Raw genomic sequence first — 27,526 nt, forward strand, 5'->3', positions numbered from 1 at the left:
ACAAAGGATCGCGACTAATCATTATGCATTGCGGAGGAAGTAAACGATGGGTTCCGAATTCTTTGAAATTATGTGAAAAAAACTTGAGGACTGCAATGTTGACTATCATAAGAACAAAGAACATGGAAGCTAATATTCTCGAGGAATAGTTTGAAAACACATCGATCCCAAATTTGGATGCGAATAGTGTGATAGTTCTTGACAAACGCTTCCTATCATTCGCGACAGTTCATCAAAGTTCCGAACAAAAATTCGAGGAAAGATGAAATACCATTTTTTTTTAATGGAAAACAATTTGTATTTTGAAGATTACCATACCAAAAACCAACTACTTGAAGTTTTACAGACAAAAACATTTGAAAAAGTATATAGCTTTGAGAGTATTTCTGAAAAGTATGGACACGTCATAATGAGACATCCCCCTATTTTTGTGTTTTCAATCTCATCGAGTTGATTTGGGAAAAATTGAAAGAAAGCATCAGACAAAAAAATAATTTTCCAAAATTTGATAAGAAGGTGATAGAGCCAATTAAAGAAGCAGTATCTAATATTACCGCAGATGAGTGGCAGAAAAGGATTAAAAAATAATTTGAGTTGAAAAAGATTATAGGGAGATTGGAAACTTCCATATTGATGGTGGAAATAAATTGATTCAAATAACGACAGTGAAAGTGAAACAGAGAATATGAAAGAGAAATTATCAGAAGAATATATTAATTTCGTTTTCGATTGTATAACTACATTATTAAAGGGGAGCTCTTGGAAAGTAGCTTGCACTATATCGTTTTCTTGAACTATACTAATCTGTTTTTACCAAACACAGCACACTTGAATAAATAAATGGACGGAGCAATGAAAACGATCGACAACTTTGATGAAAAGTCATGCCAAATATGAGCCTTATGATTTTTTCTGGACCTCAAAAACTCTGGAGAGGGAGTTCTCCAAAGTTTCTCTGCATCTGGCATAGTGAAAATTACGCTAGCCAGCATACACAGCATAGCCTAGCATGAAATAAGTGTCCGAGCCCCTCAAGTCAAATTGCTTTTTCATATGATTAATAGTTATGTGTAGGCACCTCATGGTTGGTAGGTTTTCAATCTTCTGGACAAGTGCCTTCTCCTTGTAGTTTTATTGCTTTCACAATTGAATGGTAGACAGACAATTAAACCACACTTGTTTCAAAAATGTCTGCATAATATTGGTTCGTTGTAAACGAACAGTGGACAGGAAAATGAATCGGTCATGTGAGAGTTGGTTGAACTGTGGAAATGACTGTTATTGAAGAAGGAAATCAAGATTTTCCACTTTCATTCATATGCATGAATGTTTGCAAAATTAACAGTCTTTCGTTTTATCAACTTCCAATGATCCACTGCTGTCCAATTCCGAAGTTATTTCTTACATCCATGCAGAAATAAATTATTCCATACATTTTATATTCGCGGACAAAATACACTAAGGTTCTGTTTCCTTTATTGTCAATATATAACTCGCAGAAGTGAGATCGTCGATGGCGTTTCGTCTTTTCGTCCGCGCATCACGATAAAACAGAAATAAAATAAGAATATAGCCGCCATAAAATGAACTCAGGTGTCTGCTGAAGAATGCTCTTTCGTCTTGACAATTTTCTGCAGAATAATAAAACAAACATACCCGGTCTTTTCTCCTTCATATCTATAAATGCCATTTATAGCGATCCCTGTCCACTTTGGACTACCTTTTGCGGAATTGAAAATGAGATGAGAAAATACCAAAAGATTCACATTTTTTTTCCTACTTTGCTTAAAATGATTGATAACTTCAGAATGTAAATAGTATTGATGTGTTGTTATCTTGGTTATTTGAATCTGCATTTGTGCTGATTTGAAGTGACAATTCAGGTCATGTTTTTGATTTTTTTTTTGTGAAATTGGAATAAGTGTTGTTTTCTACACTACATTGAATGAGGTTGACTTCCCAGTGATATAAAGAAGATTATCGGATTAATTTATTAAAAATCTTCATTTGTTTCAAAATTATGGATTACCGGTAAAAGCCATATGGTTGATGAACAAAGACAGAGACAACAAACAATTGATAATGACATATGTCATATGATTCAGTTTGAAAAGGTGTGGTTGTTTGTCTATGTTAAAACTATGGAATAAAAGAGAACTGTTATGGTGCAAGTGTTATCAGAGACATCTGCTGTGATTTAAGTAAATGAAAGAAAATCCAATATCAAATATGTCCAATTTAAAATGAATTAATTGACAACATTCTTATTAGTTTTGAGAAAAACAAGTGAAGAAGTGTTATTGACTGAAAGTAAAATCCTGCTATAGGGATATTGGAACTTTGTTCAAAAATATTCAAATAGTTATGAATTAATAATGAAAATCCAGAATTATTTCCAATTCGAAAATTGTGTAAATTTTTATCAATATCTAGTAGGGAGGCATAGATTTGATTATTATTTCATAGAAAAATGTTTTGGGAAAAAGTTTTTTTTAATAACTGAATCCGAATTATAATTGAAAAATAGAAATAGCGGTTTTTATTATCTCCAAACTGGTACAATTTCTGGTGTCTTATTACCTGATAACCGATTCAGAGGTTATGTATCAATCAATATTAATAATTTAGAGGTGCAAAAACAGCAGTAATATTTAATTTTTTATATAAACACCAATTCTAGATGGGTCGATAGCGATAGTAGTGTCGTAAGCGAAGTTTGTGAAGGAACGGAATATTGTAACATTCACCAGATCATCAAAATACAACATGAGCAAGACGCGTACAAGAACTGATCCTTCAGAAACCCCACACTTCAGAGATCGGTTCTCTCAATGTGGTTCCTCTGTTTCTCTGTGGATAAAAAGTGTTTGTTGCAAGGTGATGAAGTCACAAATAGATAGAATCATTAAATAAGGAATAGTAATGTTAATGAAATTATTGATATTGAAATTATGAAAATATTGAAAAAGTGGTTGTAAAACTACTCATGTAAGCCCATTTTGAAACATTGAAATTGAACTTTTTTTCACGGTCAATATGAACCAGTTTCAAAGGTCTTATGACCTGATTTTGAATATAAAATATGATCACCCATGAAAACCGTTCCAGAGATAATATCAATCACATATCAACAATTTAGAGGCGCAAAGGCAGCGGCTATATTTCATTTATGATAGAAACACGCGTAGCGCTCACTTTTTATTCCAGCATCAATTCCAGATGGGTCGTTAGCGAAGCCTTCGACGACTTTCTTTGCGGTTCGAAAAGCAGTTTTTCGGAGGTCTGTCAGCCGTTTTCAGTGATGGAAGGAACGCGCCATCGGCAGAGAGATAACACCAGAGTGATTATCGGCAGATGCTTTCTCGCTATCTGCTCGGCGGAGAAGGTGTCATCGCAGTGCTCTGTGATTAATGACACGTTGCATTAGCTATTGACAGATTGCATTGTCACCCCGCGTTGCGATGCCTTCTTATTGGCGAATTGGAAAAGTCATCCGACAAGGATGTACTGAATTTTCAGCAAGTATCACATTTTCAGTGTTTTTTTTTGCTGAAACCAAACAAATACCGTAAATAATCTTGCAACATTCTTAGAATATATTAAGTCATGTTTATTTTCAACGGGTAATTGACAAATCCTTCAATATTATAAAACTTTCGAAGGATTCAAGTTAGAATGACAAAAAGAACATTAGTCAAAGAGAATAATGATTTTTTACGAGGTATAGTTAGTCTGCATTTGGGTATATTGTGCCTTTGCTTATAAACTAATTAAAAGAATCTTATGTGTCGTGTTAGATATAATTCAACCAATGAAATTCTGCAACAATTGCCTGCCAAATATTTTCAATATATGTTGTGTTATTTTTTTTTTCGAAAGCATGCGGAAAATGCAGTGCAATTTGCAAAGTTGATTGAGAATACATAATGTCAATACAAAGTTTGTTTTTTGTACAACTGTTAGAAACACTCATAATTTCTGCATCTCTATTGTTGCGTGAATGTTTAGTTTTTTTACTGCAAAAAAAAAAGTCTTTTTTGTACAACTGCCATTAAAAGGGGCATTTTCAATGGTTGTCAAGAGTATTAAAAGATGATGTTTACAAAGTAGCGTGTTGAAAATATTTTCAACATTAGTGTAAAAATCATTTTCAACACGATTTTTTTCGACCAAATAGCAATAAACAAACATAATTATTCAATTTTCAAAAAAGTTTTATTGTGAATAATAGATATCGACACAATTAAATTCTGTTACAAATGTATTATATTCATTAATTACATTATTATTATTATTTTGGATGATGCAACTAATTGTTCCTTTATTTTCAGTATTTTACTATTAATGTAAGTTACAAAAAGGATTTGATCCTGTTGTGTGTCTTTTTATACGGTCCGAACGCCTCAATACAGGTACTTCTGTTGCTTTAGGTAAATTTGCCTGTATTTGGATTACACCAGGTACTATTCTTTGTGTTAAATCTTCTCTAGGTTTATTGTTTCTAGGAGTGTATATTGATTTGTTTAATATATTGTTGTGTTTTGATTTGTACTTGTTCCTCGATAAGTGATTTTTGACTGTTACATTTATGGATGTTTTCCAAAATGTCCATGCGGTTTCCCTTATTGACTTGTTTTATGAGTTTTATGTTCTCTGGTGGGGGAAAGTTATGTTTGTTTTGTATGGCGTGTGTTGCGAGGTTTGATTTATATACTATTGGGTTTATGTATGCCTTTTTGTGTTCATCGTACCTTTGGATCAATTTTTTCTTGGTTTGGCCAATATAGAATTTGTTGCAGTCCGAGCATTGTATACTGTATATCGCGTTTTGGTTTTTGTCTTCCAAAACCTAAAGCAACAGAAGTACCTATATTGAGGCGTTCGGACCGTATAAAAAGAAGACACACAACAGAATGACACGTTCAGGTGCCTAGAGGATGACAGCACGACCAGCTGGTGTAAAATATTATAATTATGTATGAACCTTGATATGAAAAGTACAATTAGAACAACTATTCAATGAATTGATGGATGTAGCAGTTACTACGTGGTAGGAGATCATAATCACAAGGCTCTTCAACATCGCAAGGTCCTAATATCAATAGTTCTAATGAAAAGGGAAATGAAAATTTCTATGTTTTTTACCACTTTTATTTGTAACTAACGTTACTGCAGTTTCATCCTATATGGACATTCTCAAACTTATAAAATAAACTCAGAGAGTTTACTGCAGTAACGTTAGTTACAAATAAAAGTGGTAAAAACATAGAAATTTTCATTTCCCTTTTCATTAGAACTATTGATATTACGACCTTGCGATGTTGAAGAGCCTTGTAATATATTTGACGTAGCTGAGTTAACAATTTCATGGGCATTAACATTTATTTCTTAAAGTGAAGAGGACGATGCCGTAACGCTGGAGCCAGCTATTGGGATTATTCTTTCAGAAATAGTTTTTTTTTATAAGAAATGGATTGATGTAACCCTCAGCTACTGTTGTAGACCTCCATGCTCCGTGCTTCTTAATATCCGGTATATTTGCTCCTGATTCTGCAAAGAAGCAGAACACCTTCTGAAACAGTGACCTGTATATTCCTTTTGTTCCGGGAGGTTCAGAAACTCAGCAGTTGTAGAGGGCATTTTCCCAAACGTGTTTATACCAACTGGGTTGGCACTGCATTTATAATTTGGGTAGTTCAGAAAAAAACCTTGATGATTGATAACAGAATGCGTAATGCAACATATTTATTAAAATAGTCTATGTTCTTTCCAACCATTCAAAAAAACAACCTATTTTCATTTTTGTATTTGTAATTTGAGCAATCAGTGATTTATCCATTGATTAAATGTCTTCTATTAATAAATAGCACTGCTCTTCACGCCGGCAGCCTCCATATATTCCGAAAATAGTAGCAAATTTCACCTAACTATAACTTTAATTTTTCCTCTTGAAGAACATTATTGCCTTGAAATATCTGCTTGTATTAACACCATTTTTAACGAGCGTACTCGAATTTATCATTGAAAACTTGCTCCACAAAGTTGACAAGTTCCATATCTAGATAGGCTAAGAAGATGGTTTCGCAGAAATTTATTCCAAAGTGTTTAAGTCTACACCAGCTAAGAAAATTAGAATATGTGATGTCGTAATGCTGAGCCGGTTTTTTGGTAACAATTCAATTGAAGCTCGTTTTGCAGCCTCTTCAATATCGTCAGGAACACACAGTTCCTCACTATTGTTCTTCATTATGTAAGACATTAAACACTAGCAAGAACTTTGAATGTGACTTTAAATAAAACGCGTGAGCTGTAAACAATACTGTTGGTTGGTAACCAGGTGATTCGGCGTCACCTGACACGGCCACTTCACGGAAAATGCGATAACATGAAAATAGTTAACTGACAAGAGATGTCTAAATATATTTTTATGGAAATATTAAATTTATCTATTTCATTATGAGAACAGAACAGTTGTACAAAAAACTCTGTATGAAATTTGTGTTAAAAGTAAGTTTTATTTTGTTCGTGGAATTGCTTTACTCGCTACGCTCGTTTCGTAAACTTTTTCACTCACAAAATAAAACCTTACTTTCAACACTCATATCATAAATAGCTATTTTTTATTGGTAAAAAAATTTTTTGACTGTCAAAATGATTCACAAAATAAAAATGAAATATTACTTATGGAAGGATTTAATTTCAACAGAGTCAGTTATTAATCGATTATTCATCATAAAACAATTTCATTCATTGGAATAATAATTGATAGTGAAGTTTGAACAATTACTACCAACATAAATTCCCGAAGATGTTCCATGTTGCTGCTGATCAGAAACGTTAGATATTTCTTGAAGAGTTGATTCCACACTTTTGTAGATATTTTAATTTGTTTGGAAAAAGTTGGACAATTCAATATTTTGTTCGAAATCTCAAGTTTGTTATTCAAACTATCTTCTATATATGCTTCCGCCACAGGGGCAGGTTTCCAGCCACCGTGACGTTTTATGGATGTAATGTTGACCCCTGCATTGGCCAGAAGAGTTACAGAGCTTCTCCTGAACCAGTGACCTGTGTAGTTCCTACACACGTCTTTCCAAGCTATTTTACAATCAAGCTGGGAATTTCTCCTATTTTATTCATCCATACATGTTGATCAATACATATTCCACACGAATGTTCAAAAAAGAATCTGTTACTTTTTGTATGAGGCGGCCGTAGTCATCTAAACTTGCGGTATATCTCAATATAATCCGAAAACAGTAAACGTTCTTGCGCAATAGGTCTTTGTATCAGGTAGTTTACAATCTTTATAGATCCAGCATATTCAATGGCATCAATAGTTATATGAAATAATTTTTCACGGCGACAAGCACCGCTTATACCCAAAATTAGGATAACCTACAAATGAAAAATATTTAAAATACTACTATTCTTATATTATAATTTTTTGAATTGAAGGGGTTATATTTTTAGAAGTGATTAATTTTTGGGAAAGAAAGTTTTTGGCTTTCTACTACTCCATCTTGATATAAAAAAAAGATGAGGGAATCTTCCAAAGAAAGGAAGGAAGTAATCAATTTGAAAATAAGTAACTCTATACATGGATGTGTAGATCATGCAAAGAAGTAACTTTCAGACAAAAACTGAAAGAAAGTCCTCCTGTTTCGAAAGAATATTTTTCTTTCGTGTAATTCAATGTTTATATGAAAGTAGTTGTTTCAGGAGGACTTTGTTTCAGTTTCAAGATGGAGTAGTAGAAAGCCAAAAACTTTTTTTCCCAAAAATTAATCACTCCTTAAAACATAACCCCTTCAATTCAAATGAGATTCCTCTTGGTTGGGAATAAATCAAATAGGTGAATGAATGTGATTACGATGTCATCGATGACATTAGCAGATCAAGCTTATTCCGCGATATTAAAAATCGTAATTCATAAATGAATTGTGAGTATTATTTGTGTATAATGTTATCCGATTTGGTACTGAGGAGCCTTGGGGCAAGTGTCTCCAGGCGAATCATCGATGAATACCAATGAGGATGACAGTGTTCAATGTAGGTGCAATTTGTTACCATTTATTTAAAGTAGAACTCATGTGAATGATATCTGATTTTTATTCCACAACGAATATTTGAAATACAAACTGAGTAGAGAAAAGTATCTTCTGTATAATTCAGTGTTCATATAGAAGTATTTGTTTCGAAAGAATTTTTTTCTTTCGTGTAATTCAATGTTTATATGAAAATAGCTGTTTCAGGAGGACTTTCTTTCAGTTTGTGTCTGAAAGTTACTTCTTTGCATGATCCACACATCCATGCATATAGTTACTTATTTTCAAATTGATTACTTCCTTCCTTTCTTTGGAAGATTCCCTAATCCTTTTTTTATATCAAGATGATTATATCTATACCTAATGAAGTGAATTTGTTTCGTTATCAGCATCTTGAATAAATTTATTGATATCATCCCTTGATGAAACTCTCAATTTCTTTTCTCGGTTTTCGACGCTTTTGTTCTTAATGAGCGGGACCAATTTTGGAAACTTCCTTATATCAATATTTTCCTCAACATTCTATGTACTTTTCAACATCAAATAGGCACTCCATAAAGTAGGAGGTTTTATAATTTCTTTTTTTTTTCAAAATAGCAGATGAGCACATTTTCAGAAACCATTTTTACATGTTTCTTGTCACACTATTCACGAAATTGGTCATATGATTCCTAATATATTAACTTGGGTTTGGCCGGTAACTTACTAGATCTGTTTAGAAATCTGTCTGTTCAAAATCTGTTTTTCCATTAATCAGCTGTCGCCCCCATATGAACGACAACTCTCAGAAGTTGAGAAACTTGTGCGAGCTGAGAACTAACGAGTTCTTACCTTACCGCCAAAAAACCGTTTCTATAGTATCGTCACAGAAAGACCACTGGATGCTGTGGAATTGTATTGCAAGTATTGATAACATTAAGGATAACATGTATGGAAAAGAGAAGTATTATATAGTTATTTCGGACTTATTTTTGCCAGACAGGAAATACGATTTAACTGAAAACATTGAATAAATGAACTGAAAATAGCCGTTTGAAAGCAATAACTTATCGGGACAAAGAAACATGTCAAGATGTATTGGGAGTATTTTTTTTGCTATATGTCAGATGAGGAGTTCATAATGAATACCGAACAAGAACTTAAAGAAAGAAAATATTGTGACTCAGAAAAATCATAATTTACTTAAGTACTGACGAAGAAGTTGTCGGAGGGGAAGAATTTTTCATGTAATAGTGAAAAGAAATAACAAAGAAGTGATTGATAAAATAATGTAAAATGAAACTTCTTATAACAAGCGAAGAGAACAGGCAGAGAAACAGTGGAAACGCAAAAGGAAACTTGGAAGTTGGCCTTTTTGATAATAAAATGCGGCTATCTGTAGTTATTTGCATCAATCTGTACATTGACAGTATTGAAAATTGTGCCAATCATACACAAGATTCATTCCATACTAACGTCACTGAAATGAAACTTTCTGAACTGTTTTACAGTAATGGACTCCACAACGGAGTAAGATCGAATTTAGACAGTTTGAATTATTATTAGATTTAGTTTCTAAACAGATAATGAGGTTGCGAACATTCAGATTCATTTGCAAAGTTATACGCTTCGATACTGAACAAAACCGTTCAGAAACATGTCAAAACGATCGTTAAGCAACTATAAGAGGATTGTTCAAGCAATTCGATTCGTACTCTCAATCAAAAAGCCGGAAGACTTCAGCGATCGATGCCCTTTCATTTATAGTGACACTAGCAATGATCCAAATGGTGACAAGAAAACACCAGAAATGGTTACTTATTGTTATAACGAAACAAAAAATTTGGTCTATTATCATCACATATTGCATTATTTTATATCGGTGGTTATTCGTATCCATTTCAACTTTTTGAAAATCAACTTATTTCAATGGAAATTCAAGTGAAATTATTTGCGCTAATAATCCTGATTTAGTGTCATATTCCTTTGGAGTCTGAATAAATCCGCTCTGCTAATTTTCTTGTTGAGATTCGAAACAAAACCAATATTTTTTAATACTGATAAAAAACTGAAAGCTCTTGCAGCGATAAACGTTCATTATAAAGTCATTACAGTAACCCGAAACGGACATTGATTGTGTGTTGGAATGAAAGCAGGTCTTTAAAAAATTGTCATTCGTAGCTTTGTCTGAAATACAATGGGATCGACTACTGAAGGACACAATGCATTTTATAATTTGAATGGCGAGATTAAAAACAGGGTCTCGAGTGTAACAACTGGTGTAGCAGCATATCACAAACAACAGTGCTGCTTTTATATCAGGGCCGGAGCAGCTTCACAATATGATTTTCAGTTATTCGTAACGTCTTCATACTATCTGAAAAAATATGCCATACTGGAAAAGCACCTCTCTTCGATCTATCAGTTTTTAATTGAAAAGGGTCTTAATTATTCATCAAATCATATCTTGCACTTTTCAACAAAAACATGTTATTGGGCGTATCTCATTGAAACCAGAAACACTCGAACACACAACTGTGGGAACTTTGGGGACTGTTTTATATGGATGAACAATTAACTTAACCAATTAGGAGTCCCGATACCCTCTTTTGATTGATGCGTAACGATATAAAGGTTTTTTTTTCATTGAGCTGGTTGAGCTCGATTTTTGAGAGAGGACAGTTTGACTCTGACGCTAAGTCAGTACCACCTGACCACTATCGAAGCATCTGATGTATGCCTTATCCGGATCATTGGCAAATAAAAAACTGGGGTATCCACCAAGGCCTACCAGGATTACTGGGACGGTGTCTTCATTACATATGTTTACCCCAGTCGCATGATGAATGACGAGTTCAAGACCTGTAGAGAACTGCTACTACGAAGTTGAAAGTAAATGATTATCGTAAGTGGAATATGATATACAAATTTTGAGGGAAATATTAATTCCTATTTGACTGAACATCCAAAAGTGAAAGTTATTGTTTCGAATTAGCCCTCTTCTCGTTTGGTATCTGAAAGAAACAACTGTTTGAATCATTCAAGTGTTTCTTTTCTTATTTTTTCATTTTTTCATCGTTTCTCTGGAGGTTTCCGGTTACTTTTATATCAATAGGAATAGCTTTCAGTACATATATAGCACGTGCAATTATTTTAACATTTCTCATTCACCGTAGGACACGAGAGTTGAGAGAAAACATTGATTTATTATTTTCAAATTTGAAATTTCATTATCCAATATAAAACTTGACTTACTCAACCAGACAAACTCATGGGATGACTGAATCGAAAAACTATCAATTTCAGTATCTAATTATTGAATAACAATATTTTTTCAACCAATTTAGTAATTTTTTGTTGACCTCCATTGGTAAGTATATAAGGTGAAATTGAAAATCAAATTATTCAAATCAGAAAACGATGAAAAAAATGTGTAAGTCACTGAGTGGTGTTAGTTAAACTTGTCAGTCTCCCTAAAATTTAATGTAAGGTATCAAAATTCAAAATTTTGATACTGTAAATAGTGTTGTTACATTCGAAATTTGTTATATAGAAATTCACAGTGTTTTTTTTATATTTTTACTGTGAGCAGAAATTACCTATCAATTAAGTTTGAAGAAAACATCAATAATATATGTGGTTGTCTATTCTATATTTATTCATATATGTTTCTGTTTAAAAATCTGTTTAAAATCTGTCGCACCCCTACGAACGACAACCCTCAGAAGTTGAAACTTGTGCGAGTCAAGGATTAACGAGGTCTTACCTTCTAACGTGTGATTCCTAACACGGGTTGGACGGTAGCAAGTGAAGATCTACAACTAGGAGGCAATCCTCTTGATTTATTCCAAATAAAATATTCTGAATTGTTGCTTACGACCTACGAGTATGTAATCAAATTTATGAAATACGAGTACTCACGGCTTCATAACCGTTCACAAATCTTTTTTAATCAGTCATAAAATGATTATTATTCAATTATGTTTTAATCAAACTATATGACGATTTATCGAAAAAAAACATAAAACATAAACAAACAAAATCATGCATTTGTCAAATTTGTGTCTACTGGAAGCTATGACACTATAAATGAATTGCTACTTTGAAGTACTTAATAGTCCAAACCTGTGTCGTCCCATCAGCTCAAGGAGAGAAGTTTCAATTACCGCGTCTTTAGAAAAGCGACTTAGCGGGAGCATGTTACCGAATGGAGTCCTCGTATTATAGAATTTCAATCTCAAATCCGTCGATTGTTCGACAAAGGCATTCAATTCCGGTGGCTTTGTCTGTCCTAGCTCCATTAATGACATATTTTTAAGGCTGTTAAGGGACTTGCTCTCATCAATAACGTAACCAACTGTGGAATGACAGAACACCTAAATTTGTACCAAATATTTTGAAGATCTACAACTAGGAGGCAATCCTCTTGATTTATTCCAAATAAAATATTCTGAATTGTTGCTTACGACCTACGAGTATGTAATCAAATTTATGAAATACGAGTACTCACGGCTTCATAACCGTTCACAAATCTTTTTTAATCAGTCATAAAATGATTATTATTCAATTATGTTTTAATCAAACTATATGATGATTTATCGAAAAAACATTAATTTCCATCTATAATGTATTTCCTTTAGTAACAGAGTAATAAATCGATTGCAGGTAAATCTTTCATTGGCATACATAATTTGGTTGGTTGAATTGTCAAAAATATAGTATATATTTTGTTCTTTCAATGTTGCTGTATGATTTGGCATAACATGTATGTATATGGTGAGTAACAAAAATATGGACAACCTCCCATTAATAATTAATAGATTATTTTTTGATAGAAAATCCAAAATTGTTTTTACTATTGATTTTGAATGAAATTTTCAATACTTTCTATGAAAGGCACTTTTAAATGTATCACATATCTGCATAGCTTACCTGAATCAACTAGGCATACCTGAGATATTTTCAATTTTCGCTGGAAAAAGGGATGCGTTACGTTTCGATACTGTTTAATTCAAAGGTATGAATTGACCATATAGCCAGTGCTGTTATTAGTGAATGAAAATGACTACTTCAGTTTTTTCAAAGTGTGGAATCACCAAAACCACCTATAGGAAAAAACGGTGCCCGTTGAATGAAACTACAAACTCGCAATTGGAAAAACAGCAGCATCATTTTATTTTAGGAAAAAAATACCGCCCCTCAACGAAATAATGGGAGCCTTGAAAGAATACCAAGGTTCAATTCAAGCATTTTTAAAAGGCTGGTTTACCGGAATAAAGTCGCCTTCTGGAAATTAGCTCATTATTACCCACATTTGAGGTGTTGATGGTTTTGTTGAGGGTGGTTTACTGACATATGAGTCGATTATGATGGATAATGCAAGTCATCATTCCAGAAAGAATACAAACTAATGCATGGATAAAAGCGTCATTGAGTGGTTTCGAGAAAAAACATACTATTTCATGAAAGTATAGGTAAGAAAGAACTTTTGTCTATAGAATGTTCGAATCAAGTTCGTTTACGAAATATGTAGTCGACAAGATGCCACATCAGAAACGAAATATTATTATTCTGCGTCTGCTCCCTCATCATAGCGAACTTAATTCCAGTTAACTCGTTTGAGCTTGACTATAGGGTTTTGTTACAAGAAGGAACAAGACATTTGAAATAAAAGATGTCAAAATATTTTTTAAGGAGTCTTTGAAAAATATCAATTTCGACAAGTGGCGAAAATTATTTGAACATGTTACAAAAGAAGAGGGCAAGATGTGGAGATGAGACCATTTAGCTGAGGAAATTGTAAAACCTTCAATCTCGTAACATTCGACGAAGATTCATTTATCCTATGATAAATTCAAATTTTTTCTTATACGTAATACCTTCTCTAATGAGCATACCTAGTTAATATCATATAAATATTTGAAATCTAAAGTATTGCCTGACTGATGTCCAGATTGTTAAAATCTGGACATTGATAAATGGATTCAAGGTGACGAACATGTTTGATGTTACTTTCAGTATTTGCCTTTCAGATATTCAGAAAAATTTTTTTATTCAGCGTTGAGTAAGAGAAGGAAATGTTTAACTTATTTCCGTTATTGAAATAGTCATCTTGCAGAAATGAACAATTCGCAATACATCAAATAATAATCGTATGGTGTCACTGCTATAATGATATAGCAAAAATTGATAGTTCGTTTAGTGAAAATATTCAACTGTTTAGTGAAAATATTCAACTTTTCATATTCTATTGGTCATTCTCCAAGGCTGCAATGAATCATGAATATGAATTGTTAAATGCTTTTAGTAAATATTTTCGAAGCCAAATATGACACTGTCAACATTCTGTCACAATCAAGTCCCTGTCGATGGAAGTGAGCGTTAAGCAGCGGAAGGAAATGTTAAAAAGCACAGAAAGAACCGGCCAACGTGAAATTATGACATCATTAACCCCAAAGATGAAACCAGCTTTTATGTGAAGTAATTGTTATCGACAAGCCTCCTTATATCGGAGTATTAATAACAATTTAAAGGAAACCGGTTTGATCCGAGGTGCTTGAACTTTTGTTGTCCAGTAGTCCACATCAGAGGGTATTCTGTATTTTTGGAAATCCTTTCATTTGGTCTATAAAACGCTTTAATGGCTTTCAACATGGTGAACTTTTTTCTTTAGAAGTTAATGAAGCATTACTTATTTTATTGTTTCCAGTAAACAGTGGGATCTCGTTAATTTTATGGGTTTGATGGTTGAGATGCTAGGATTCAAAACGGTAATCACCGAATTATATCTTGTTTGTAATAAAGTGCCAGGGAAAGAGAATAGCGTCCGGGCACTTTCTCTTGAAGTGGTCAAGGAAGTATGAAAGGAAATTGTTTCTTCGGAAAATGAATGAAACTAATTCATCTTTTTGCCTGTCGAGAAAAAATCTTGCATCAGTTTCCGTCAGTTGAAATAATCAAAATGGAGAAGTAGAAGGCAAAAAACTTTCTTTCCTAATCATTGTAGTTTTTATTTAGTTGTAAATGCAACTTGAACTAGACCAGAAAAATGATGTGACTCTTGAATGTGTTTCTATTATCGGTGACATAACTACTAAAACTTTTTGAAACATTCATTTTCATCTGGTACCTGCAAAAAATATATTTATAAAACCAAAAAAGAATGCATTGTAAAACGTATCGGATGTATCTATTTCAAATGGAAAATTTAGATTCGAAAATGAAATAAATCTTTTTTCAAACTCGTTGAGTTTCATTTTTGAATTCCATCTCTCAATTGTCCCGAAAACCCATTCAACATTTGAAGGTCGGATCGCACTCTACCAGGGGAGTGCGAGGGACAAGGTTTAGAAGATTTCGCTCTGAATATTACAAAAGATTGAGTTTCAGACTTTCCGTTTTTGAATAATATACTTAATAGTCGTGGTTGAATTTAGGCCCTTCTGTCAAATGATGATTTGCAAATGTGGAATTGGTCGTCACATTCAAGAAACGTTTCCTATGTTCTTTTGTTCTTCGGGAAAAGGTTCTTCCCGTTTGGCCATTAGAAAGTTTTCGGCAAGAATCACCAGTCAACTTAATTTGCAGTGAAGTTTTGTCTTTATTGTTTTCAATGAACCTAACCTAACCTAAAATTATCTGTCTGCTGAACCATGTCCTAGTCTGTCCCTTTCAAGGAACCGGCGAAGTTGTTGGTCGCTTCACCAAAGAATGTCAATGATCTATGACGCTTGTTATTGTTTTTTAAAGAGGAGTACACTTGGTAAATGTCTTGTTTTAGCAGTTTTTTCAGGAAGAATGGAATCGATAATATCTACCTTGTAACCGTTGTTGACAGCAATGTGTTTGATAGAATTTAGTTCTTTCTGAAAATGATTTTCTGAAAATGGAATATACAGTAGTCTGTGGAGCATAGTATTGAACACTGCCAATTTAAGTTGGGGAATTATGTATGACAATGTCCGCATAAGTTAGTTCGCAGAAAATTGCAAAATTATTTTCATTATCATTTTCTGTAACAGTCACGTAGAGAAAATTTATTGATTCATTCACCTCCATTTCAGTGGTAAATTTAATTGATGGGTGAATGGAATTAACAAATTTGACAAATTTGTCCAACCGTCAACCCGTATTAGTAAAACAAACCTAGAGCCTTGCATTTTGGCAAACTTCATTGTCTATTTCAAAACGTTACCACACAAACCGGTTATTTTCAAAACCACAACCGTTGTCACCAATCGAAGTCACTCAAATCATATTAAAAATTTCCCATCTTCCATAGATAAACTAATTGATCATTAGTTGCGAAAATAATGAATCGAGTCTAGTGGTCTAGCCCAGTAGCACCGCTAACATTGAAATAGTCGACCTGACGCCAATTGCATTTCCGTATGCATGACTCCATTGGCGCTAGTCACTTCCCGGCCCCCAACAATGGACGAAGTTATTATTCGCAAGGCTGTAGAGGTTCTTAAAAACCAGCAGGCCGATGCCGGAGAGGCACTCCACGCCGAGTTGGCCTCTTCAGCGGAAATAATGGATGAAGGCAGTGGTGGAGTTCACTCGAGAACAGTCGACATGAGGTGGTGTTCGTTTTTGATGCAGTTCATTTCATTTGACATCCATTCATATACACATATGCATCCGTGTATTATTTTTATATAGAGTTCAACTTTTCTATTCTTGATCCTCTCCTATGATATTGTATAAATATTAGAACATGTACAAAGTAAGTAAAATAAAATGAACGAATGGTGAATCATGCTTATATATTCTGATAGAAGAGCACATCTGAAATAACCAACACTCCATATAGAAATCGCACAGCTGATTAGCGGAAAACATATTTTAACAGATTTTATGAAAGAAATGAATGCCGAATTACATATAAATCAATTTGTTCAAAACATGGAAAATGTTTTCATTGGACAATGCTATGTTTTCGAATTGAAAAAGACCATAATAATATCAACATTTATTACTGAATGTTATTCGTCACCTATTAAAATTACCATTTTTCAAAAAAATAAAAAGTGTCATTTGAAATCCTTCTTGGACCAATCATGCTAGAATTTTCTCAGCATTGAGCTCTCCTTAGTTCCTACTACCCCACGCCACTATTTCGTTCGAATCTTCATTACGAATTTTTTTCTTGTCGGCCATCTGAATGAAAAGAAGAGGAAATGTCATATCGTTAGCAGAGCACTATTGTGGTCTTATATGATGCTTGTATATCGTTAATGTACAAGGAGGCATTGTGCGTTGGAGGACATTTTCAGAATGTTTTCGATGTTATTCAGTAGTCTGCTACGCTCCACATGAGCGTGCTTTTTTTTAGAGGATACAACACAAGCACTATAGGAAAATCTAAGAGCTCTAAGAGTGGTGCCTATGCGAAAGTAGTGGTGATTCACATTGGATTTGTATCGCTGGAGATTAAATCCATTTGGAAAAACGATCTGAAGAAGTTTATTCCACATAAACACACTTCTTCAAATGGAAGAGTTCTTGAATAGTGAAGTTCGAAGTGTATTGAGTTGAACCTCAAAACGATGAGCCGTCACAGTCCATCGCAAATTTCTGATATGCACCGCACTTGAACACTTCCCGTGAAAGTATCTATAGAAGAAAGACCAATCTCCAACCTTTCTTCAATGTTCCAGACTATCAAGGTTGCAAGTGATATTCGCGTCTCCAATCAGGCGGAGCTCCATACATGAGAACAATACTCCAAGGAAGGTCTGACCTGTGCTTTATGAAGCATCGAAACTTGCTAAAGTGTGTATAGTTTTCTACTTCGGATCAGTGTTTCAAGCTTTTGAGAAGCGGATTATGCAATTCCAGCGATACGATTGTGCCAAGACATATTGATGTCCATTTTAACCCCTAACAAAGTTATTGAAGCAGAAAGTGGAACTGTTTGACCTGACATTATTCTATCTGGTTCGAAGACATTTATCTCTTGGAGAAAACCGATGCCTGGGTTTTTGTGGCATTGAATTGAACCTGGTTACTTCCACGCTAATTCGAAATTACTTTTAGATCATCATTAAGATATGCAACCTTCTGCTGCCGGTGAAGATGTGCATCCGCAGCCGATGTCCTGGAATCTAAATGGAATGACAAAACAAGTGTGCTGTCGCCAGCAAAGCAATACATTGGATTTATGACTTTTTCAATAAGTCGTTGATATACGATAAAAAATGTGTTCGAGACAATATAAGTATTCGAGAGATATCCAACGACGGCTACTTGCAGGGAACATTCTTTCAGGATGCTGAAGACTCATACACATAAATGATCCGCCAAACCATAGCTTCGGGGTTTGGCTAGCAAACCCTCGTGCCACACACGGTTGGAGGCCTCAGAAATATCAAGCGCTACAGCTCTTAACTATCCATGTTTCTCGATTGCGTTATTCCAAATATGTGTGACATATGATAGAAGGTCGCCTGTTGATCTTTGTTTCCAAAACCCATATTGATGATCGCTCAAGATGTTGAAGCCATACAAATATTAAAGATATGTTGGTTTACGGCTTTCTTCATGATATCACTGATAGCTAAGCGACTGGTCTATAGTTATTTGCAGAATTTTTCTTGCCCATTTTAGGATTACGCTAAACGCGAGCAATCTTCCAACCAGAAAAACAAACACCTTTCTTGTAAGACAAGTTTAAAAGTCTGCAAAATACTAGTGCGAGTTCATTTGCACACTTTTTGCGCACGAAGACAGACACTTCATCAGGACCAGATATGCCTTGTTGATATTGAGCTGCTTCAGAATTCGCCTAACCAGACGTCTCAGAAAATCGACTATGGAGGAAGAGGCAAATTGTTCAGCTACTAGATTTGCTTTTTCTATGGCTGTTGTTGTATTTGTACCATCCGCTTGTGTCAGTGGTGGAATTGTGGATTTTGTACAGTTTTGAATAACAGCTTTAGCTACCGACCAGAAGGATCTAGATTCGTTGGGATTGGCAAGCAGTAATTAGAAATGTGTCTTGTTCTGAATGTTGACCGCATCTTTCCAGAGAGATGTGGGGAGGGGTATGGATTTAGAGGATTTTCAATGGCTGCTGACAGTGTAGAGATGATAGTACCGGAAATGGACAAGCTAGTATGTCTCTGTGCACCAGGAAGCTTTGCCTGAATGGTTCGCTGCGAAGCTTTCGGTCATCAGGCAATTTAGATGGACGTGATCATTGGTCTAACAATTGCCTCATATGTTCAATGAAATTGTTTGAGCCCCAAGTTCCCAAGATTCTCAACAGATCCCCCAAAAAGTACATATAGATAGTCTGCGAACCTTCCAAGTGATCATTTCAGGTCATATTTTTAATGAGGATGATACCTCTCCAAATAATCTCACCAATGAAAGACAGTGGAACTGAATCATCCAAAGTCCTCTACCTGGAATAGGTAACTAGCACATTTTACTGGGGTTTGCGGCTCCCTCTGTCACCAGCTAGAAGATGTTCTTCTGAAATTTTTTGGAGGATATCGAAAGCTAGCATCACCAACGTGGTATTTGCCAAGATGACACCTGCATAAGCTTGTAGATCTATACCTCTCCTCTCGAACAAAATGTCTATCAGGATTGGCCATAGAAATCGGAATAGTACACCACCCTGAGGGTCATCTCTGGTGATATAATATATCAATGAAAATGAAAAAATATTCGAATGTAAAAGGAAGAAAAACGTTCATCGATTTAACTTTTTCAGTCGGTGAGTTCAGTCGGTATTTGAATAAATCTCACAAACGGCGAAAAATAGTATATTAGGCACCTAGAGAGAAAAGTACGGCAATCTCGCCCGCGAAATTCTGTCACCCGAGCCGAAGGCGCTAGGCTATCGAAAGAAAAGGTAACTTAGGAGCATGCACGTTGGTGTTATCTAACCTGAAGAGAACGAGGCACTTTTGTCCCGCATAGAGGACACAAAAACCAAACTTTTCATCCCGCAGTGGAAAAAACCATTCATTGATGAATCCCCAGTATGAGAATTTGTCTATGATGCTGAGATACATGGTTTCATTTTGCTGGTATACTTGAGTATATTCGCCTTTGTTTTGTCAAAATCCCCCCCCTTTTGTACACACGCATCTTGAATGTGACATTACCGTATCAGATATTCAAACGTTTGACAACTCTGACATCGTTGTTCGAATTTTGTTTTCTTATAATTATTAATTTTTAAATATTTCAAGCTCATTTTACTTGCGAGAAGTGTCCGTTTTAAGACTCTTGTTCATTGTATTTTGATTTTAGTGTCGTCTTCGGAGATTAAAGCTCGACTGATTGTATAAACAGGGTAATTCAAAAGCGTATTTGACTGTAAATTTCGTTTCTCCCTATAACACAAAAATATATTTCAAATTAGTGTATTGTTTGTATGTGAAGGAAAAAAAAAATTATTGATTTTAATATTTACATATATACATATGAATAAAGTGAATAGAAGTTTTGGGGATCTCTGTATTAGATTACTTTCACTTGATTTCTGAAATGAAAAGCCATACTATAAGAAAACGTGGGCACTATGAATAGGAGTAATTCAATGAGTTCCTATAAATTGATACAAAATATAATCTCGACTGCATAATATTTTTATGTTTGATTTCATATGCACCAAAGAATGCCATCCCGTGAATATTTATAAAAGTCACAATAATTTGAATATGATGACTACATCTTTGAAGTAATTACATATCCGACAAAATCCGACCTGAAAATATCAAACGCCAACAAATAATTATTCCTTCATCCAATTAGAGAAGCAGAGCCACGGAATTCACAATCAAGCTCGAGGATGCTGCTATATATTTATTGTGTCGTTCACGAGACTAAATGCAGAAATTAATGGGGTTTTTATCTCATTAACAGTGCCGTGTTTTTATTTGCATCTCGTCTATAGTTTAGAGCCGTTGCAATGGCTGCACGAGCAAAAACAAAACAACTTTTGTATCGATCTTGGGTGCAATGAAAAATGGGGTGATTTGTCAACGAGCGTGAATAATTGTGCTCTGTTATTTTGTTTCGGAATTAATGGCGCTTCAGGATTTGCATGGAGATCACTCAACACTCGAATCTTGGACACCGATCACCCACTGCAGCTTGTGGAGTCGATAATTTGTCAGAGAATGGGCAAAAATTATTCACTTATATATCGTCCAAATATGAAAAAAAAATCTTTTTATGACAAAGAAGCATTTATCAGGAACTTGGACTGAAAATCTGCAAAATTTGATTGAAAAGCTCGAAATAGTATTTCATTGAATCATAACCTCAAAACCTCCCTGTACCAACCAACAGATTATTCGCTGTTTTCGGCATTATGTACAGCCTTAATTGATGATGTCTTCTGCTGTTGCAGACAAAAACCTGCAGACCACAGCTAATAAACCAAATTTTTAAGTTCGTAGAACATAAATGCAGAATGGGTGAATACGTCAATCTCTTTGGACTGTTCGTTTCATCGAAAATTTAATACTGAATAGTGGGTCTGAGGCACTTTGAGGTGAAAAGGATATGTTAAGACAATTTGGGATGTTGTAAAATGTACAGTAAATCCGCAAAAACCAATAAGCGTAACAAATGCTCGAAGGCATTGAAAATACACAATGACATTTGTCATTCCTCATGACAGTTTTTCTGTCAAGTGTTACAGATCAATCTGTGACCTGTAACTGATGCACAGAACATACATAACAGAACAAGTGGTTTTGGTCAATCCACTTTTATTGTTTGCAAAAAAAGTTTTAAGTGTATTACTGAATCGTTAAACGATATACCATTGATCTGCTGAAGTAGAGCGGCAGGGTGTAAAGTGCGCAGAAACTCAAAAGCGCAAAAAATGCGCAAATATAATAAAAAAATGCACGAATTTCACGTATTTTGCGCAACAGTGTGAAGTTCTTCTGAGGTGAAATACTGACAGCTGAAAACTTTGATATTATCTGAGCCAACAACATGAACCAACTAGTCATATTGTTTGAGATAATAACACATAAATACAATTACTAGATTGATCAGTTGCGAATATCGTCTCTCAAGTGATTCACAATACTTGCAAACACCATTAAATTAATAAGATACCTTATCGAATTGGAGGATTTTCTGGTCTTCTAGGTCCATTCTTAATAACCAATATACTCGTATATCAATTCTGGACTTTATACAATCTCTTCAAAGTCTTCTTTGGGGTCGTCTGACCATAAAAATTGATTTACATGCTGAATAATTTGTATCTACTAGACATTTGATGTTCAACAAAAACCCCACGCACCATATCCACTGTACAATCCACAGTGTTAGACATTTCTTTCCGACCTTGTATTCCAATAAAAACTGAAAGAGCTCAATATCAATGAAGCTTCTGTGCTTCAATGCACCTGTGTTTTGTAGGCTCTTCAACTTGTCTCACGAAAAATAGAGCAAGAACAATTTTCCAAATAACTATAGATCAGTCGCTTCACTATATTGCTCAATCATCATATTCTCAAAATCAATAGTACTGGAGTTTTTTCCCAACACCAAACCGTTATTTTAACACCTCGACACGTATTTCGATCACCAAGTAATCATCTTCAAGAGAAAGATTAAACTAAAGTTCAAAGTTCAAACTAAAGCTCAATCTTCCACTTGAAGATGATCACTTGGTGATTGAAACACGTATCGAGGTGTCACAATAACGGTTTGATGTTGGGAAAAACCTCCAGTAATATTCATTACTACACCAAAGGTTCCAAACAGTGCATCACAAGTATCATATTCTTAAATATTTCAATTGCTTCAACGCATCAAATGATCATCGATATGTTTTCCGGAAGCAAATATCAATATACCCACATACAAAAGTCACCCACCTTTTGGACTTGATATTTCACTTTGTCTAGGTCTGAAAGGTGCAAGGGAACTGAGATAGCCTCGAAGATCGAAAGAAGTTTGGGGACCTGTCTCTTTTTCACAGATAATTTCACTCTACTTTTGCATAGGCGTATCGTTAGAACATGTAGTTGTTGTAGCCCTGTGGAAGGAAAAACTATTCACCGAAACGTTAGCATTATAAATATGTAGTAGTTGGTTTGAATTGTCGAGTGGTGACTATCAAGAATCAACATGATACAGAAAAGAAATTTGTTTTTTTTCTTTTGAGATAGCGCGACACAACTTGTTGAAAAATTCGAGAACCTGATTTTTGGTTGTATTGAGGAATATTGATGATCAAAATAATAGTATCATTTCTTGTCTACTGATTTGAGTATTCAAGATGATCATAAAAAGGATATCATTGCTTCATTTTATAATCGAACCGGAAGTACTTTGAATAACTGTGTTTTCAAATCTTTTCTGATGTTAGGAAACCTGCAAAACTGGAAAAGTATATACATATAAGTAAAAAATTTTCAATAATTTTTTTCATGAGATTTTCAATCAAACCACTCGCATTATATTATCAAGAACACTGTTAGATCACGGATTTAGTGAGTTGAATCAAATAATACACCATACCCGTGTCCCAAAATCCAGATTGGGGCCATTGTTTTTTCGAATAGAAGCTAATGAGATGTCTTGATTCACAACTGTTGAAACAACAATGGTTGTAATGTAAATGAGTTATGTGTTATCAAGAGTTATTTCTATGGATATCACAGAAAAATATTAGACTTTTGCTTACACATAAAATGAGAGAGAGAGAGGGAGAGAAATAGAGACAGGAGAAATAATATCAAAAAAATGTGTGTGTGTATTGGGACGCCCGACAGAAGTGATAACTTAAACTAATATAAGCGATCGACATACGCTGTTGACATAACCTAAAACTATCACCGCTTTTGATAGTGATTATGAAAAAAATCAATGCTGTTATGAATATATATTGTTTACGATTATTCAGCATTACAATACTTATAAAATATCAAGTAATCGTGGCAAGCATGCATTTTTGTTATTGATAAATCGTATTGAATTATAGCTTCCGGTAAGAGATTCTGTAATGTTCCGAGGATCATATTCTGCTTGTCTCATCAAATATTTTCATAATCACTTTCCGAAGCGGTGATAGTTTTAGATTATATTCTCACTGTCAACAGTATATGTCAATCGCACAATTAACACTGAGTTATGCGAAGAGAGGTGGGAGATGCGCCTGTCCAAAATACGGCCAGCGTTGTGGGCTAGAGTGAGAGAGGAGGAGCCTGCCTGCCATTGCTGTGTGCGTGAGAGAACCGGAAGTCAGACAGACTGGCGCCGTAAATCGTAACGTAACGAGGTTATCATCCCATAAGAAGTTATTACTTCAAAAAATTCCGCAATTGACACTGTGTGAAACAAAACATACAACATTAGTTTATTTTGAAATTGGTTAGAAGAACACTTCATTTTGGCATCCAAACCATATTTTTAATCATAGGGTTGTGAATTATTTCAATAATAACATCATCATATCAATATGAATATATCTGAAGACCAATTTTTTACCTAAGTTTCTTCCTTCTAATCAGTTTTATGATTCAATATACTTTTTTCAGTTTTTCTGTTACTTTTTTGAAGTTATTGTTTGTGTTCAAAGAGAAAGGATGTTTGGTCTCCAAGGAAAGGAGTGTCGGCTATAAATAAGTTCCTTAGTGTAGACTGCATGCCACCTATTCAGCATTTGTAAACAACGTAGCAGATGGATTGAGACCTTATGATGAACAAGTGCAATAGTGGATGTTTATGGCTTGCTCTTACGTGTTCCTTTTCACCGTGACATTCATTTGATTTCAAGTGAAGGGTGCTTGAAATTGATACCAAGATGCGAGAATACCATTTCTAGATAAAGTATTGTTAATAGTGAGTTCAAATCGTACTGAGTTTATGAATTTTAATACACATTTCAACTCTATTCTCAATATTTCGAAATTAATATCGAGATGATGGATTTTTGATACTGCTTATAACTTGTTATATGATGGAATTCGCTATACTTAATGAAAATCCATAACTAACTTATTCAAAAAACACTATATTGTGAGATTTTTCACTAAAAAACTTCACAAAAACGTAACACGTGTTTCGCCATACAATGGTTTCTTCGGGCGTATCTTACAGTAAAGACACGCCCGAAGAAGCCATTGTAAGGCTAAACACCTGTTGCGTTTTTGTAAAATTGTTCAGTGGAAATCTCAAGAGAGAGTTAATTTTTTTTGTTGCTTTTAATTTGTTATATTCAGATGTGATTCAATCATATGCTCACATCACAATTAATTTTGACTAATGTGACTCACCTCTATTCACTATCAAACGAATTCAGACTTATATGTAATGATATCAAACTACAACTATGAAACACCGATATTGACAGATGGCGTATAAAAGTGTCTATTTTCTCATGGCGTGAAAATATCTTGAATAATTTCATTTCGAGTATCGAAAAAGTTGATGAATATTGTCCAGAGACGAAATGTAGCATTCTGAAAACACTTTCTTTTCTGATCTTTACAAAACAGTTTGCAAAATCGCAACACGTGTTTAATATGTTTAATAAAATTTTGTAAACTTTTTGTGGAAATTTCACAATATTGTCCAGTATTATCTAAAAACTTTCACTTTCAAATATTTCACAGTAGTTATTTCTCTATGAAATGATTCAGTGTGAGTATAGTCCACAATAAACGCTTCAGAAATACTCCACTATGAAGTTTTCACCACGTGTTTCACTTTACAATAGCAACTTCAACCGTGTTTGATATTGTTATCATTAGACATTTCCAATAGTAATAATAATAATAACATTTTCATTGCACAACGATCAACACAGGACATAACGAACGTCAGGGTCAGGCTAAAAAACAAGTTATTATATATTTACAAAATCTACAAGTTATGGAGAAAGGAAATATTGAAATATTGAGGTACAAAATCTGAAAATATGAAAACAGTGCGGTCAGTGGACTCAGGCCATTCTTTCTCCCCAAATGTGAGTTGCAGTCCTCGTAGAACTGGTTCCCTTTCAGTGGAAGAGCTTCATGAAGCAAGAGCCGAATTGATCTCTCTACGAAACCCTTCTTCACTTGAAAGTATCGATCGCAGCTTGAGAAATGGTTCTTCTGGAGATTCTGTGAAACATGGTCTTTCTTACGAATCAGTAGATACTTGTCCTGAAAATCTAGAGAAGAAAATTGGATTGCATAATTTAGGAAACACTTGCTACATGAACAGCATTTTACAAGTGTTGTTCATGACGAAGAATTTCAAGAACGAAGTTTTAATGATGAACGAGAACGGAAATGTTTCCTACTTATTCATCAAACTCAAACACCTGTTCATGCAGCTGCAGTTTTTTAAGAAGGTATCATCTTTCCCTCCAACCGATTTCCTGGAGTCTTTGTAGTCCACTAGATACTCGTTAGGATAACAATAGGATTGTTCCAAATTCTTGGGATTCTTGTTGAATACTCTTCGTGAGCAAAACAATAGCAAAATCAATACTCCTGACCGCTCTGGACTGAATGATTCCATACAGCCCATCTCGTCTTGTGTTTGTAAATCTGTTGCTGGAAAAATGCTCACTTGTTTACTTTGTGGTAAATGTTCAAGAAGTACCGAAAACTTATGTGAATTTCTGGAACTACATCTAGCTTTTCCTAATATGATTAATAACCAGTCCGTGCAAAGCTTATTGTTAAATCATCTGAAAATGAAATTTTTAACAGATGATGATCGACTGTATTGTCAAACATGCGCCAAACAAACTGACTGTTATAAGGAAACAAGTATATCTGATGCACCAGTCATTCTAATAATAACACTGATGATTTTCAAACAAGACTCAATCTCTAACGAAAGCAAAAAACTCTTTGGAAGGTTCGAAATAGATGAACATTTCAACCGAGCAGATCACTATTATAATATTAATGCAGTCATTGTTCACTGTGGTTCTGGCGTTGAATTTGGTCATTATTACGCCTTGGTCAAAGACGAACTGGTTTAAGTTTGACGATAGTCGTGTCACGAAGTGTTCTGGCGATGCATTGAATTTATTGGAGCCTCTGGAGACACCCTACATTTTGTTTTATAAGAGAGAGGACATTGTTAGATCAAGATCTTCAGATGATGTGGTGCTGCAGGTTTTTCCGGGTTTTCCTGCAGCTGAAAAAGCAAATGCGCCACTGGAATCAATGAAGTCGCCCAGGAGCGCCAATTGATTTTTATTGTTGATTTTATTTTATATGAAAACTATTAACTTTCTTTTTCATGATTCGTCAGGAGGAAAAGTATTGTGATTTTGTGATAGGTGATCATATTTTCAAATCAGGCTTTCACACAGAAGAACAAAATTATGTACTTGGTTATTTTTATTTCGTGTGTTAGAAAAGTTGGAAGTTATTTATTCTACCCCAAAAATAGAAGGCAAATATCTTACATTTTTCAGTACCAGTTTAATCGAAAGTGAAACTTTCACCTGACACAGTTATTCAAGAGAATCCAGAAGAGTTATTCCACGAGTTGCATTT

At 34.4% G+C, this 27,526-nt stretch overlaps 1 protein-coding gene across 2 annotated transcripts in view; it reads right to left on the minus strand.

Annotated features, from left to right (window-relative positions):
* The window catches only part of Sox102F (transcription factor Sox102F), a 615,532-nt gene that overhangs the window by 258,700 nt on the left and 329,306 nt on the right, over positions 1 to 27,526 (minus strand). The gene's annotated exons all lie outside the window — the stretch shown is intronic.

This window comes from Leptinotarsa decemlineata, unplaced genomic scaffold (genome assembly GCF_025532065.1).
Source record: "Leptinotarsa decemlineata unplaced genomic scaffold, Ldec_3_MD MMD2_P_RNA_scaffold_6, whole genome shotgun sequence".
Lineage (NCBI taxonomy): Eukaryota > Metazoa > Arthropoda > Insecta > Coleoptera > Chrysomelidae > Leptinotarsa > Leptinotarsa decemlineata.